Raw genomic sequence first — 14,811 nt, 5'->3', positions numbered from 1 at the left:
CCAAGAGCTTTCCCCACCTCGAGCAACACCGGGCTCCTGTTTGTATCTGATTGGGCATTTACAAACTGCACCTGTTAGTGTGTCACCTCAGCACCGAAATCAACATTTTCAGAAGACTTCAATTTATTGAGAGGTGGACCTTTTGAAAATAAAGTGGGACCTGAGCTGTTTTGCAAGTAGCTGGTCAGGATCTTGTCAAATTTGTGTGCTTGAAGACTGGTCTGATCAAGTTATACAGGTTCATGGGCATCTCGGCACAGTGAAGATATTCAGTAATGCTTTGGAAACCGGTATTCTTGATGTACTCAGTCTTCTGAGCCTTGTGTATTTATGTACCAGGCTTTTGTCTGTAGCTTCTTGGAAATATTTTGAAGTGCTTCTGTGCCACCAACAATGAGGAGACCTATGTTTGTTGTCTTCTCGGCTTGGTGCTTCCTGGTCAACAGAAATAAAAAGCTGGTTGTGCTAACAGCTAGCAACATAAACTCAGCGTGGTACACGGCCATCAAACTGGTTTATTCTTCTTTCCTGAAGGGTGTGCTGAATCAAATGCTGGCTTTAGGCTGCTGGATACAATCCCTTCTCTTTTTCAGGGAGAGGAAATTATTAACTTTGACCTGTGAATTTAATTGCTTTTGATAGAATAGTTGTAGCTCTGTTTTTCCGGCCAAGATGCCTTTTTTGCATGTGCTTTATAAACTGAAAGCTGAGTAAACCAACTGGGGATGTACTTAATGCCTCGGGGGTATCAGTATCACAGGAGGGAAGGCTTCTGGCAGAAGAGAGCTGAAGCCTGGTCTTCCTGCCCACAGTGCCGCATTTGGAGGGAGGTAAAAAGGTGTGGGAGAAAAGGATTGGGGAAAAATAAGAAAATAACTTTCTGAGCTGACAGAATTGTGAGGAGAAGGCAGTAGCAGAAAGGCTTGCTGCTGGAACCTGTGGCCAGAATCCGCTTTCATAATGCACAGACTCGTCTTTACTGTGTTTCAATCCAGAGTAGAGAAGATCTGAATGCCTTGTTAGATGCAAGGGAAGCAATTCTCTTTAATGAGGTAAAGTGCAAATAGAAGCCAGTTGTCTTTTTTTGGATCCTTAATGTTCTGCCTTCCAGAGAGCCTTTTCGTACTTCTGCTAGCATGCATAGTTTATTCTTAGCCATGGAAACCCAGAACTGGGAGTCTGATGTCACCATCTCCGCGGTTCCTTCTGTGTGCGGTTTCCTACTTTTTCAGATGTTTCCATCCTGTCTATCTACAGATGCTTCTTGTTAAAATGATTCTTTCTGAAGTGACAGGTGCACGAAGACCTGCAAAAGAAAGCGACCTGAGCATGACTGAAGGTGCCGATAAAAGGCAATCGGCTGGAGAGAGCAAAGCATGAGGCATCAAATGAGATCTGCCTGGCATTTGCCTAATTAGCTTGTACCTCCAGGCATCGCAGCCCGGCCAGAGCTGGAGAGTTCACTGAGCAAGTTCACTTGGTTTTTCTGCACTGCTTTTCGCACGCAGGAAGAAAAGGTGAAAAAACTATTCCCTAGGCTGAGCGACAGGACCCTGAACAGCGATGTAGAAAACAAAAAGGCTTGACTGGAGTAGTGAAGCAGATAATAAGGTAATTAGAACTGTGAAAAGTTGACAAAGCACTAGACCAAGATGAGTTGCATCCCTAAATGCTACAGAAACAGGCAAGGAACCAGGGCAGCCTCCCCAAATGAACTTCTGACACGCTGCCCTCGTTAACTATATCAGAAGTTGCACGTATGCTACAGGAAGAGTTTCTGCCCTTTTGAAGTGCAGAACTTCCAAAGGGCTGGGAGGGGGGTTGGCATAATGCACGCAGTTTACAAGGAAAACAAGGAGGAGTAAAAATAATATCGATGTCTTTGTTAACAATGAGGAAGACAAGGAGGGAGGAAGTTGCTCAGAGTTGGTGACAAGATTTATCTGCCAGGAGTGATAGAGCTGCCATCAAAGTAGCTAAAAGTCAACAGTTAAATACAAAATATTTTCATTCCAAATCTATATCCAGTTGGCAGCTATTAAATGAGCGTCGCTGTAATTTGTGCTCTTGTGAGTAGGGTCTGTCTTGCAGCATGTTTGCGTTGCACGTAGCCAAGTACAAGGGACAAGGCTTTCCAGGCACTGCTGTGGTACAAAGAATAGTCCTATCCATCCTTGCAGCTTTTCCTGACATACTTTTGGTCTGATGCAGCCCTCCCTTCCTGCCCATCACCTTGCCACTATTTGGTATAAAAATAAAAAAAGCTATAAAAGAAACTTGGAAAAATTTATCTGTGGAGATGCTGCTACTTGCTACCCTTAAACAAGGGTACCAAGAGAACACAGGAGTCCTTTGTTGGAGTCAGAATCCATACTCTGTTTTTACCTTCCCTGAAAATAGTTTATGTACTTGTTAAAATACATCATTTGCAGAACTTATGTTGAGGAGACCATTGTTTTCCTTTGTTTTTCCTTTTTCTTGTAAATGAGTACTTGAAACTAAGCAAGTTGTTTCTGTTTCAAAGAAATGAGGCAGTTCCTTTAGCTTTTTTAAAAAAATGCTGTGTTTTATTTTCCTTACGTAACATGAACACTGCTTTATATAAAAACGTAAGACGCTGCTGCACTTCAGTTCTTTGCACAAATGCCACATATGCACATTACTTCTCTGTCAATACCTTCTGAGGTTTTCGAGATCATGTTTAAGAATGTGATTCATTTAGTATGAAGATAACCTTGAAAAAAAAAAAGTAGAGTAGGGTTAATTTGTAGATATCTGCTACGGACATAAGGAATTTCCATATGGAAATGCCCTCATGGATGTACATTGTTTTCTCCTGACCTGATTTGACTAATTTGTAGTGTGGTAAAATCATCCTTAGGCTCTTCTGAAAATAGCAGATACCTTCTGTGAGGCAGAATGAGTGAAGGGCTTTGCATTCTAGTGTTATAAAAGTTGATTCAGCCTCATTAAGATGAATGGAAAGACGCCCATTGATTTCAGTGGAGTTGAATCAGGCTCATATCCTCAATTTAATGAAAAACATTATCCACATTAACTCTATTTGCAAAACAGACAGCAAGATATGACTCCAGATTTCTTCCGAGACATACTATGATGATGATGATGATTATCCTGTAGCACAGACAAATGTACTTCGTGTTTAGAAGAGGATCATTTACTGCCTGCATTTTGCTGTGTATTTTTTCCCCGTTACACCTGCTTTCTGCTCAGGCTCGTTTCATGCAGCGAAGGCATCTTGGTAGCGGCTGCCTGGGAGCACCAACTTGCAAATCCAGGTGCGGGGATGTTGATGCAGCTGTTGTGTTGTGGGGCAGAGCATCTCCCTGGTGGAGGCCGCGCTGCTCTGACTTGCGGTAAAAGGCAAATGAGTCACCTCTTGGGTTGTATTTTTCATGTTTCCTTATCAGAAGAGTGACCAATGTGCACTTTTGGGAAAGCTACTGTGATACTTCATTGTGATTTTTGTTTAGCGGTAGGAAGTCTCATTTCCTTACACTTTTTTTAACCTTGAAAACTCATTTACAAATTGTGACTCGCAACAGGAGGGCAAGGTGCCAACGCATAATCGGCTAATGCAAAAGAAATGAAATTTGGGCAGGCGCTCTGGAGAACCTAGTCCTACTGAAATCAGTGCTGCAATTCCCGTTGGTGTCAGAGGTACTGTTATTTTTACCTTTGGTTTTACCTGTTCCTTTACATGTTCGTAGGTCCTATGAAGTTGTAGTACAGCATAAGCCTCATCATGTTTGGTGTTCTGTTTAACGTCCTAATTTCTGCAGTCCATAATTATGTAACAGTCAGTTTTTTGCTTGTTTTGAGAAGATAATTTTCTTGCCATTGTAGGTGAAAAGTAAACTTTTAAGTAGTTAAAAAATGAAGATCAAATAACAGAGAACCTTAAATGCATCATTTTAAAAATCATATAATACAGAAGCTTGTTTAAAGGTTTTCTTGGGTTAGTAGACACAGCTATAAAATACAAGGTGTCATGTAGATGGAGCCCTGGATGTGTATTTTTTGGTGGTGTGGGAGAATACCCAATATATTACTATTTTTTCCAGCTTATTTAAATGACATTCTGGCAAATTTAGAAGATGTGACTTGCCAGCTTTAAATACTGAGCTACAATTCAAACAAGATTAAATGTCTTTGAAGATGGCAGAACTAACCAACACCACATATACAAAAGCCCCACTGTTGTGGTGGTTTGGGGGTTTTTTTTGCTGATGGATCTCTTGAGTGTTACAGGAATTCTCAATTTGTTTCTGCAAAGAGAGGAGATACAAGAATGAGTTGCGTGTCCCTGTTTATTATTTTGAAGTGGTTGCCAAATGTTCTCTTCAAAGGTGCTACATTTTAGGGAATTTCATACTTGTTTGTTTTTTTAATGTTGATTTCCTCTGGGGCTTTGATTTGTTTGGTTTTGGGTTTTCTGGTCTGTGTCAAGAGGGAGTGGGTTTGGAGGACTGGAAGGGGTTGTTTATTTTTCTTTTTTGCCACAAAAAGAAATAAGTTCCTCTTCTCTCTTGTGGCTAAACGACAAGCCATCAAAGGTTAGGAGTAGTTGAAGCTGATGGTCCATGACATGCACCATTGGTTCAAACAAACCAAAAGTATTTTTTCATATATGTTTTTTAAACACATGTGCCATTTAAAATGAACCCTCAAATTATTTTGGCTTGCTTCATCACTGGAGAACAAACATGATTCCTTTTTTTTTTAGAATTCAAGTACAGCCGCACACTGTCATTTGCTGTATGTTACTAAAGACAAGCTCAGATGCTGGTGGCAAGAGAGTGAGGAAATAGGTACTAAATCTGCAAAATAGCAATGGGTAGGAAATAAGCTGCTTTAGAGAAGCAGAAAGGAGAAAAGATGGTTAATCCTCTTCTCACAGAAAATGTTCAGTCAACACGAAAAGATAATGTCTTCCTAAGATCTTTACTTGAAATGGAAATCTGCTTTTTTCTTGCCCTACTTGTTTTCCAGGTGAATGTTCTAAAATAAAATTCACTTTCTACTTGCTCCAGACCCCTCGCAAGTATGCAGAAATTACAGGAGAGGGCAGGTACTGGAGACTGGCTTCCACCAGCCTTGCCTTTCTGCCTCTTCCTCACGTGTGCCGGTCAGTCAAAAGATTTGTTTGCTACACCTTAATGTGTAATAACGTGCTAAATAAACCTGAGGCACTGTGTTATGGTCAGAGCGAACATCCTGAGCCTGAAATAACAGTACGTTTGGGTTTGCCTGAGGGAAGAGGATTTTATTTGCATGAAGGATCGTTTGTGAAACGCTGCCTTGCGCACACGAGTGCAGCGCGGCCTCCGTGCAGCTGAAATTGCTGGCAGGGAACGTTATTGCGGAGTATCGAGTGACCTGGACGGGTGCCAGCAAATCTGTTTGGCTGCTGTAGCTACTTGAAAGTGAAATTGAACCTTGGAGCATCACCACCCGCATGGAAACTCTACGGCTGCTTAAGGGTCTCTTTCTGCAAAAAAAACCCAAACCAACCAACAAACAAAAAATCCCAAACCACCCCACCGCAACAGTGCTGCTGCTCCAAAACTTCCCAAAGTTAGCAAAGGCAGAGCAGATGTCAGCAGGTCTGTTCGCTGGGGCCAGGAGAGCTCTCTTGCCCACATTCGGGCATTGGGAGGAGTTGCTCCTGGAGTAGGGCCAGTCCCCGAGTGCTCCAGTGAGTAGGAGGTGGGTGAAGGTGGCGTCCAGCTGCTGACAGCACAGAGCACGTGTGCTGTGCCCTGCTCACAGCTCAGCCTTGCGGGACCTTTCCACTTTCCTGGGACATGAATCTTCCTGATGCTCTGAGCACAGCTAATGGGATTGTTAGAAGAGGGAGATGAAACTACAGAAAGGGGGTGGCGGGTAAATGGCAGCAGGAACTCCGAATTGTTGGCTGTAACGTTGTACGCTCCCACATGTCCTCAGCACAGCTATTGTGCTCTACGGGCTGTTACTTTCAACAAATGTTTGTTTCTAAATTTCCCATTTAACCCATCCAGGGTGTTTAGACCCTACCCATGTACAGGCTGGCGTGGTGTCTAGTGTTAAATTATGTAAATATATACTTAGTATTACGCTTATGTTTAGTGCTGGCTTACAACAGCTCTTGCATTTGTTAAGAAGAGAAAGGTCCTACAAGTAACGCTTTTATTCTGTTGCTGATTTTAGAACAGATTTTAACAAATACCTGAAGTAACAGAAATAGAAATCAGGTCTTAAATTTCCCCTTCCTTCTTTCCTACCACTGTGCACTCGGAGCCTTGCGCTGCATTAGCAGCGTGCTGAGGGGAAGGCGTCTGTTAGCGGCAATTAACTGTGGTAATAACTTCTAGCTTTCTGCTCAAGGAGTGTATGGCTGAAAAGCTTTGGATTTTTCAAAACCAAGGGAGTCTGCTGGGACTTCGCACTGTTCTCACTGTTCTTGAATGTTGAAAATGCTGCTGCTTGGCCAATGCGTGTGAGCGATGCCTTTCCCTTCGCACCGGTGAGGTTGGCCCATCAGTGATGTCTCCACCTGCACTCGGATGATTTAGCTTCCAGGCAGGTCTTGCCTCTGGTTTAATCTGGTCCTGCAAGAAGCCATCAGTAAGTTGTTAACAACCTTCCCTTGAGCCCCACAGGCAGCAACAGAATCCACCACTCAGTGGTGTTTGGGAACAGAGGACTCTAGTGAGCAGCAGTCAGCAAGTAACTCAGGGAAGAGACGACCCAGCTCCTTCTGCTTCCAAAAACTTGGAATACACAAGCGGTCGCTTGGCAGGGTTAGGAAACAGCACCTGAGGAGGGGGTGCCAAGAAAGGGACGAGAGGAAAGGAACGGAGGGGAGTGAATCGGGTAGGAGCTGCAGTGAGAGGTGAGCGGTTCCTGCCTCTGAAAGTACAGGCAGCATCTCAGGCGGGGCTCCTGTTAGCCAGCCTGGCAGGGCTTCCAGAGCCAGAGGGGGAATTTAGCCTTTTTGACATGTAATGTTTCCTCAGCATTCAGCCTATCTGCAACAAGCTAGGAGTAAGTATTTTACCTTTTCCTTTAAAAAAAAAAAAAAAAAAAACACAAAACCCCCCAAAAACCAAACCAGAGGCTTATAAACTACAGACAGCAAAAATGAAATGGAGGGAAATTATGAGCTCTATTGGCTCATCATGCCTGCAAGACCCTGCTCAAACTCATCTCTGCAGCTTGTGTGAACTTTTATTTCTCTCGTTGGAGTCGGACTGAGATCATGAGGTGGTGTTGCTTGTGGATGCAGGGACAATGGCCGGTGGGTGCTCTCAGCCGAGCTTTGAATCGTAACTGGCAGTTCTGTAGGTGCGCGGCGGCTTCTCTCCCGGAGCAGCCGAGAGCTGTCTTTGCCTGCCTGAGTAGGTGTCTTGCAGCCTGATTTAGCAGGAACGTCAACCTGGTTCTGCCACGGCTCAGACTCGGCATCGGTGAGACAATCGTGAATAAACTAGCAGTACATTTCCTTCCATCCCCTGCTTAAGGTAGGAGAAGCAGAACCCGCACAGGGTTTGTTGAGGAATCTCTAGCACTACGCTAGCCCATTCCCATGCTTGCTGAGGAGCAATTTTTTCATCCAGTTTTGATTCCTATAATCCCTGTGTGAACACTGAGGTGCTGAACTCTGCTGCTGCTCTTGATTGTGTAGCAACGGTAAAGTTATTTGTGTTGCAGTGTGTCACCCTGCAATGTTTTGTTCAAGGATTGCAGAAACTGGGCAACCTTTCATCTTTAGAAAGGGTGTGCTAAGAAAAGTGCTAAAATAGGGTTTAGAAGTTATCCTTTGCTTTTTGTTAGAGGTGCACTTCAGAACAGAATGCACACATTTGTACTATATTTAGCGCACAGCAAAATTATATTACCGAAGCTCTTTTTGGTCTGCTGTTATTCATTTACACTAATTTTGTTGCTATGCTGCCTTAGAAAGAAATGTTCAGAGTGCAGCTTTGCCAAAGCTCCTCTGTCTTCCAAGAGTCCTTGCAGGATAGGTAATTCATACAGGCTCATGTCTCAGAGGGATTATTCTTGGCCGCCTTCCTCCATTAGCACTGCTAGTACTTATACCATTTATTCCAGGGGGAGCTGAGCAACTCCCACACTCGGTGCATTTGCAAATTCCAGCCTGAAGCTTACTCTTATCACTAGCTACAAGATGCTTGCAAAAAGAAGCGTGTCTGAGTGAAAGCAAGGGAGATGCATCAAGACATGGTTACTTACAAAGAGCCCTGAAAGCAAATACAGACAGAGTGTATTTTATGTTGCGAACTTGATATTGAAACTGCTTTGGCTCCCCCTCACCCTCCTTTTCATCTTGCTGTAGAAAAAGTTTTGGCTGTCCCAAAGAGAGAAGGGAGAAGCACGGCCGTAGCAGGGTAATAAACTGTTTTCTGCCTCCTCTGCCTTCAGCTAACCAGAAGGAGAGTCCAGGACCTGTGGCCATTAGATGGATTTGTCATGTTACAAACTGTATCAGCATATTGTAAGTTTGTCACTCGGTTGAAACCTCCCGGCAAAAAATTGTCAGCTGTAACTCCATAACCTGCTCAGTTGAATTGAGTCAAGCTGAGTTTAACTTTTGAACTCTGACTTTGGGAGGCAGCAGGTCTATGCTTACGTCGGGTCCTCTGATACCAGCCAGTGCTGTCCGCCAGCCCAGCTGTTCCTGTCACCCCGCTGCAGACCACAGGCTTTTTCTCTGGGGACTCTTTATTCTAGCAGGTGGCTGAGGTGCCTCCTGGCTGTGGTGTTGTTGGCATAGTGCTCTCGGGCAGCAAGTTCGTAGGCTTTGTCTTCTTGGTCTGGAAAGAAAAATGGGGTTTGGCTGTAGGTACATGTATTTTTGCCATTTAAAGGGCAACATCAGGTTTTAAAGGATTATTTTCACCTCCATCCAAGTAATTTTTTAACAAGTAATTTTTTTTTTTAACAAGTAATACCTTTAAAAATTGTTATTGAGCTTTTTTTTTTTCCCCCGTTGATGTTTGTTTGGGATTTTGCACCAGAGAAGCTCTGGGAGTAAGGAACAAAATAATCTGTGTTCTGCCGTTTATGTCCCCGGGCTCTTCTGCTTCCTCCTGCTCTTCGCTTGTCCCCCAGTCCAGGATTGTTCCCAAACCAGGAGTAACTTTGCCTTCGAAGGCAAAGCCATTGGCACAGTGCAGTGTGTGCGACAGCACCGTCCTGACACTGACACACTAGCGAGTTGCTCAGAGCAAACACCCCAAGAACGCAGACGCAAGTTCCCACGCGCTTCCCCGTGCCCTGTTCCTGAGATCTCAGATGTTATTGGCAACGGCTCTGCTTAAAACATGGGCGTACAGGACTCCTGTTGTGTTTTTTTCCTGAGCAAGATCTGTGATGTCAGTTCTGTGCTGCACAGTAGGACAAGTGGGATTTTGCAAGCGTGGGTCCAGGCTGCTGCCAGTCGCTGTAGATTAGGGAAACAAAGGATGTTGAATTACTGACGGAAACGTGAAAAAAGGGTCTCAAGCCCACATAGAGGTTGTCGTATGCTATCTTGCCATGTACCGTCCGCTTAGAGAGAGGTGCTGCAGAAGTGCTGTTAGGAATGTAATTTCAGACTGACCGGTATTATTTTTCTCCTGTATCTTGCATCTGCATCACTTACTAAATGAACTTCGAATAATTATATAGTGAAGTCCTCTCTGGACTTGACAATTAGAGATACTGCAGCAGAAACACACACACACACAAAGCATAATTGTAAATAATGGATATTGACTGGATCTGCCAAAAGTTGCAATAGTGTCTCGCCTTAGGCCAATTGTTCCTGGCATACAGATGAAAAAAAGGAATCCAGAAGTATGCAGTATAATTTGAGCTGCCGTACATCAACATGTACCAGCTAGGCTTTTTCTCCCCCCTTCATGGAGCTCATATCTATCCCAAAGGTAGAGACAAGCTTTTGAAAGCATTCAGCCACCATAAATCGCAGCCAGCACTTCTGCGTGCCATAAAAGTCCTGGTTGCCTAACAGAGAAAATTTTATTTTATTCTATTTTATTGCTTGCTGGGGCTGAATTAAAGGTGAAATCAGATAGTTTTCTAATGAGGACCTATTCTATTATTTCTTAAATGGGAATCGGCCTTTGGCTTCTGCTCAAACTCTTGATGTAGTCAAAGGAGAACACAACATTGAGATGTCTCACTGACTGTACAGACTGGGCTGTGGATTAAGGCTGTCATGATCTAGAGAAGGTTTTGCAATTGTTTATGCCAGTCCTCAGAGAATAACTGTGAAATGGAGATCATGGTCTGATTTATATATATAATTTCTGTGATGTATTTCTGTGATGCTGCAGAGCTAATTATAGATGACTATAAATATGCTATTGGGAAACTTTAAACATTTATTTTAGCGCTCTTGAGGAAGCCAGTCCTAAGTTTAGTAGACTGTGGTGAATTATTGACCTAACAAATTATAACCGTGGACTACAGTATGGTATTGACATTACAGATTGTACTGTCATCTTTAGAAGTCATTACAGAATTTAATTTGGGGCATGCTGAACTTTGAGATTTACATTGGGTGGGATATGGCCTCCATAATATATGAGGCATATGTTAACCTGTGTGCATAGTAGACAACTGTTAAAATGTCTTCCATAAAAGCCGTAGAAATTACATAATAAATTCACATCAGATTTTTTTCCATCTCTTTGTGCTCAGGGAGCTGTAAATGCAGATGTATGAAGGCCTGTGGTGAGTGGCATTTACTACCATAATTCTTAGAAATAAATCCATTTTCCTACCAGGTATCGGAAACAAAGTTTCTTCTTTTTTTCTTTTTCTTTTTTTTTTTTTTTTTTTTGCTGTTTGTATAACCTTTAGCATCCTGGAAACAATCTAATTTTGGCATTGGAAGAGAAGAGAAACAGGGACTTGCTACATATGCATACAACGGGAGAAGCGATGATTTTGCAGGCCCATAGGACCCATTTTATTACCAAATGCATGATTGGTTCCTGGATTTGTAAGCAGAGCAAGGCATGAGCTGGGCTGCATTTCTTTTACAACCTCTGAATTTGTCCAGAGGTTTGGGAAGTGGTGGTGACTCCCAGCAGCAATGAACTGAGGAGCATAGTGCAAGCACTCAAAATGTACAGCCCGTAATATGTGCGGTGTATGTGCCGCTCATGTACAGGGCACGTGTTGGTGTTTTATACGGGATAGTGCAGGAGGAATCGCTGCATCTGCTCCTGAAGCAAAACCCTTTTTGCAGCAGCTGCCAAATGCAGGAATGTGCTAAGGCAGTCCTGGGGAGGATTTCATTATTCCAGGGAAACTCTAGGAGGATTTATGTAGCCAAAGTAAATGGTAATTCCCTGGCTATTTCCAGAGTTTCCCTTTTAAATCCATTCAGGAAGCGAGTTGTTCTTGCTCCTTCCTACTGCCTGGCATTGACTCTGAGCAAGAAACCTCTTCAGAAACAAAACCACTCTGGCAGTAAAGGATGTTGAGAAATACTCTCAGCATTGCTGGCGTCTGTCCTCGGGACTCATTGCTGGGAGAAAAGGTGATGTGTGGATTCCTGTCCCTATATGGCGAGTTTAGGAAAAACAAAGAAACACCTCCAATATTTCTGAAATGAATGGAGTCAATATGGCCAGCCTGCGGTTTTATTTAACTCTGAATTTTGGAGGGGGGAAAACTATGTGGCGTCAATGGAAAAACAGTATTACATTATTTAGGCTTTTGCTTCATAATGGATCATTCAAAATCTTCTGAGAATAGGAGGTGAGCAATAATTTATGAGATGATCAAATGTAGCTACTATATCCGGGGCAGTAAAAGTCTAGATGGGTTGATTTATTTGGTGAAGGTTGGACACGCTTCTCAAATATTGATAGGATCTTCCTGAAGCACAAATTACTTTGTTAAATGCATAACAAAAACGATTCAAAATAATGAAAAAAAATATCAAAATACCATTCCTACTGGGGCTAAAACCACTCTGGTTTTAAACATTTGAGCTTTCCCGACATCCGATGATCTGTATTCCTCCTTTAGGGCTGTAATGACAAGGATTTGCTGGATTGTGTAAAAACAGCCTGCTAAAGAGTTCTGCTGTCTTGGGCACATACTTGTTCAAGAATTTAATCTCATGTTTAAGCTGGTGTCATACTGTATCTTAATTTGTTTTGCTACTGCAATAATTGGCTAAGGTTTGTTTATCCATAAGGATAGTTGCAAATGTAGTTTGAGGGTAATTTCAAGTTTAATAGAAAAGCCCGATTCCTTCATCTTTTTTTAGTTGGCGGTGTTATTCTCATCTTCTTTAACTGAGGTGGTAAATAATCCCCTTTAAAAGACTGAGGCTACTGAGAGAGATTAAGCCTCTACTAATCTGAATAAAAACTTACTTTAAAGAACAGATAAACACCATTAGAATTTAAGAGGACTTTCTGTATTGAAAAAGGTAAATTCTGTCTGGACTGGCAGGTAAACCAGATGTTTCAGACAAATTAAAGCTGCTTCTGCAAATTTTTGTGAATGGAAAGTTATATTTGCTTTAGGAAAGGAAACTGGCATGCTATCACATCTTTGTCCAAGATACACAGAATACTGTTTAGGGTCAGGTTTGAAAGATCCTGGAGATATAATCCAGATTGAAAAAGAAGTATAAACTTTTACATCATCATGTATCCGCATGGGGGATTTTCTTTGTTGCAGAAGAGGCAAGTTTCATAACAGGAATACTTGTAGAAGATGTGGAAGAAAGAGGGTCACAAGTCCCTCTGGGTTTTGTTTGTTTATTTTTAAGACAATTGCTACATTTATAGCAAAGTTCTTAAAACTCTTCACGCGTGGGAACAATATCAGAAGACAGTAAGAGCCGTGTTTATGTTAGGAAGTTTTTTAAGCTGGGGTTTAGGGTGTATCAGCTGGTGCCAGCAAGGAGTCACTGCCAAAATGTCTTTTTAAAGTTTGGCTGCGTGCTGGCTAATTGCTCTGCAGAAGCTCTGCAGTGAAATATAGAGTTGCACAAAATTCTGTATCGTTAGTCACTGGCTTGAGGAAATAAATAAGATTACTTGACACTTCATACATAATGGGAAAAACTCTTTGTGGCAGCATAGACTTGGATTCCGTTAGCTGTATTGACTAATACCTCCAGGTCTGGTCCAGGGTTACTGGAAAGCAGCTGTTTCACATACCCAATGATTGCGTCAAGGTTTATGTGCATTTAATGTTTGCGTGTCATTAAGTAAAACATGTTCACTGCGGTCACCCTTGACCCTTCTGTGAGAAGCTTTGTGCATCTGCCGCTGATGGTTTCATCTAAAACGCCCTGCAGGAGCTAAGGGAACGTGGTGAAACGTGACCTGGATGGACTAGAGTTTGCTCATCAGTACCTGGGGAAAGATCACGAGAACCCGAGAGTCTGGTTTAATTGGATAAAGTATTTTTCATTGAATACACGTAAGAGCCAGGAGATACGTGCCTAAATTCTTGTATGTCCTCCTATATATCACGCTCCACGTTTAATCTTGTAATTCCTGTACAGGAGTTTGGACTTAAAAATAATAATTAAAAAAATCACCAAATATAACCCTAAATATCACAATTGTCATCATAAAGCTGCAAGAGTTGACCACAAACCATACAAATATGGCCTTCTAACAAGTTCCTGTTGATTTGCTCTCTCCCCTGCCACGTGTCTTCCAACGGGCTCAGCTGTCAGACAGGGGCTAATTTTGAGTATCTTGTGTCACCGTCCCTCCCGTCCTGACTTAGCGCCAGCCTGGCCATGTGTTGTGGGAGGGAACCTCAAGGGTGACCAAGCTCCAATTAACATCTCATCGGCGAAATGCGCGATCTGATGTGTGCATGAATTCCAATCCTGGTAGGTGATTTCACTAACCCCAGCCTCCACCCAAACGGCATTCTCTTTGTTCTCCTAAATAGATTTGTCTGCTTTCATTGTTGGTTTTCAAACTACCATTTTTCTGGAAAAAAACCCCACCACTGTGCTTGCTGATTTTCCTCTGTTTACTTTCCATAACTTTAAAAGTTTCTTTGAAGATGTCGACAAAAATAGCTGTTTCTCCATCCACGTAATTACTGAAAGAGCATCCATTTTCTAAGTCTGACAGGCTTTTAAAAATTCTGTTCTTCTTCTAACTAGCATGCTTTTACCCATTAGCAGCACTTTTCTTGTTGTTCTGGAGACTGCCTCGCCTGCCTTGAAAGACACACTAATTCTTACTCCTGATTCTTAACAATAATTTTACTACACGTGCAATTTCATTTAGAAAGAAATGAGACACTTGTTGAGAGATTACTTTGGCTGCAAAGTCAACCACTTAGAAGTTAGGAAATGCTAGAATAAACTTTATTTTAGTTTCTTTGTACATTTTGAGAATAATACGAACATATATTCCCCACAGGTTGTTTGGTTTTTTTTAATATTCCTTATGTGGAAATGGAGACTTTCTTGTGTTGTAGTTTGTTTAAACTTGGCTGTGTTTTCACAGGTCTGGTAGAAAGAGACGAGTTGTTTGGCTATTAAAATCCAGAGATATTTCTCCAAGCAGGAAGGCATTAGATCTTCCCACAGACAAGAAGTAATTGATATTTTTTGAGCAGGCATAAAACATATTTTCCAAACCATTTTGGCTTACATTCATCTCCTTTGGAGAGACATGCCTTATTTCAGAAACTGCAGCTTCATTTGAGGAAATTGGTAAAATCACCCTGGCTGTTACTTTGAAGAATAAAAACAAGCAACCCAGCCCAGGCAGTCAT

General features: G+C 42.2%; 1 protein-coding gene across 4 annotated transcripts in view; it reads left to right on the top strand.

The window, feature by feature from the left end:
* PLCB1 (phospholipase C beta 1) overlaps positions 1 to 14,811 on the top strand; it is a 370,006-nt gene that overhangs the window by 71,073 nt on the left and 284,122 nt on the right. The window contains exon 1 of one of the 4 annotated variants that reach the window (XM_065630673.1): positions 13,859 to 13,909. The exons of the other annotated variants lie outside the window; for them this stretch is intronic. The gene's annotated coding sequence lies outside the window, so the exon portion shown is untranslated. Of the gene's footprint in view, positions 1 to 13,858; positions 13,910 to 14,811 lie in introns of those variants that run through there. 4 annotated transcript variants of the gene reach the window in all.

This window comes from Caloenas nicobarica, chromosome 3 (genome assembly GCF_036013445.1).
Source record: "Caloenas nicobarica isolate bCalNic1 chromosome 3, bCalNic1.hap1, whole genome shotgun sequence".
NCBI lineage: Eukaryota > Metazoa > Chordata > Aves > Columbiformes > Columbidae > Caloenas > Caloenas nicobarica.
The sequence above is the reverse complement of the archived record's forward strand: the minus strand, read 5'-3'. Positions and strand labels throughout refer to the sequence as shown.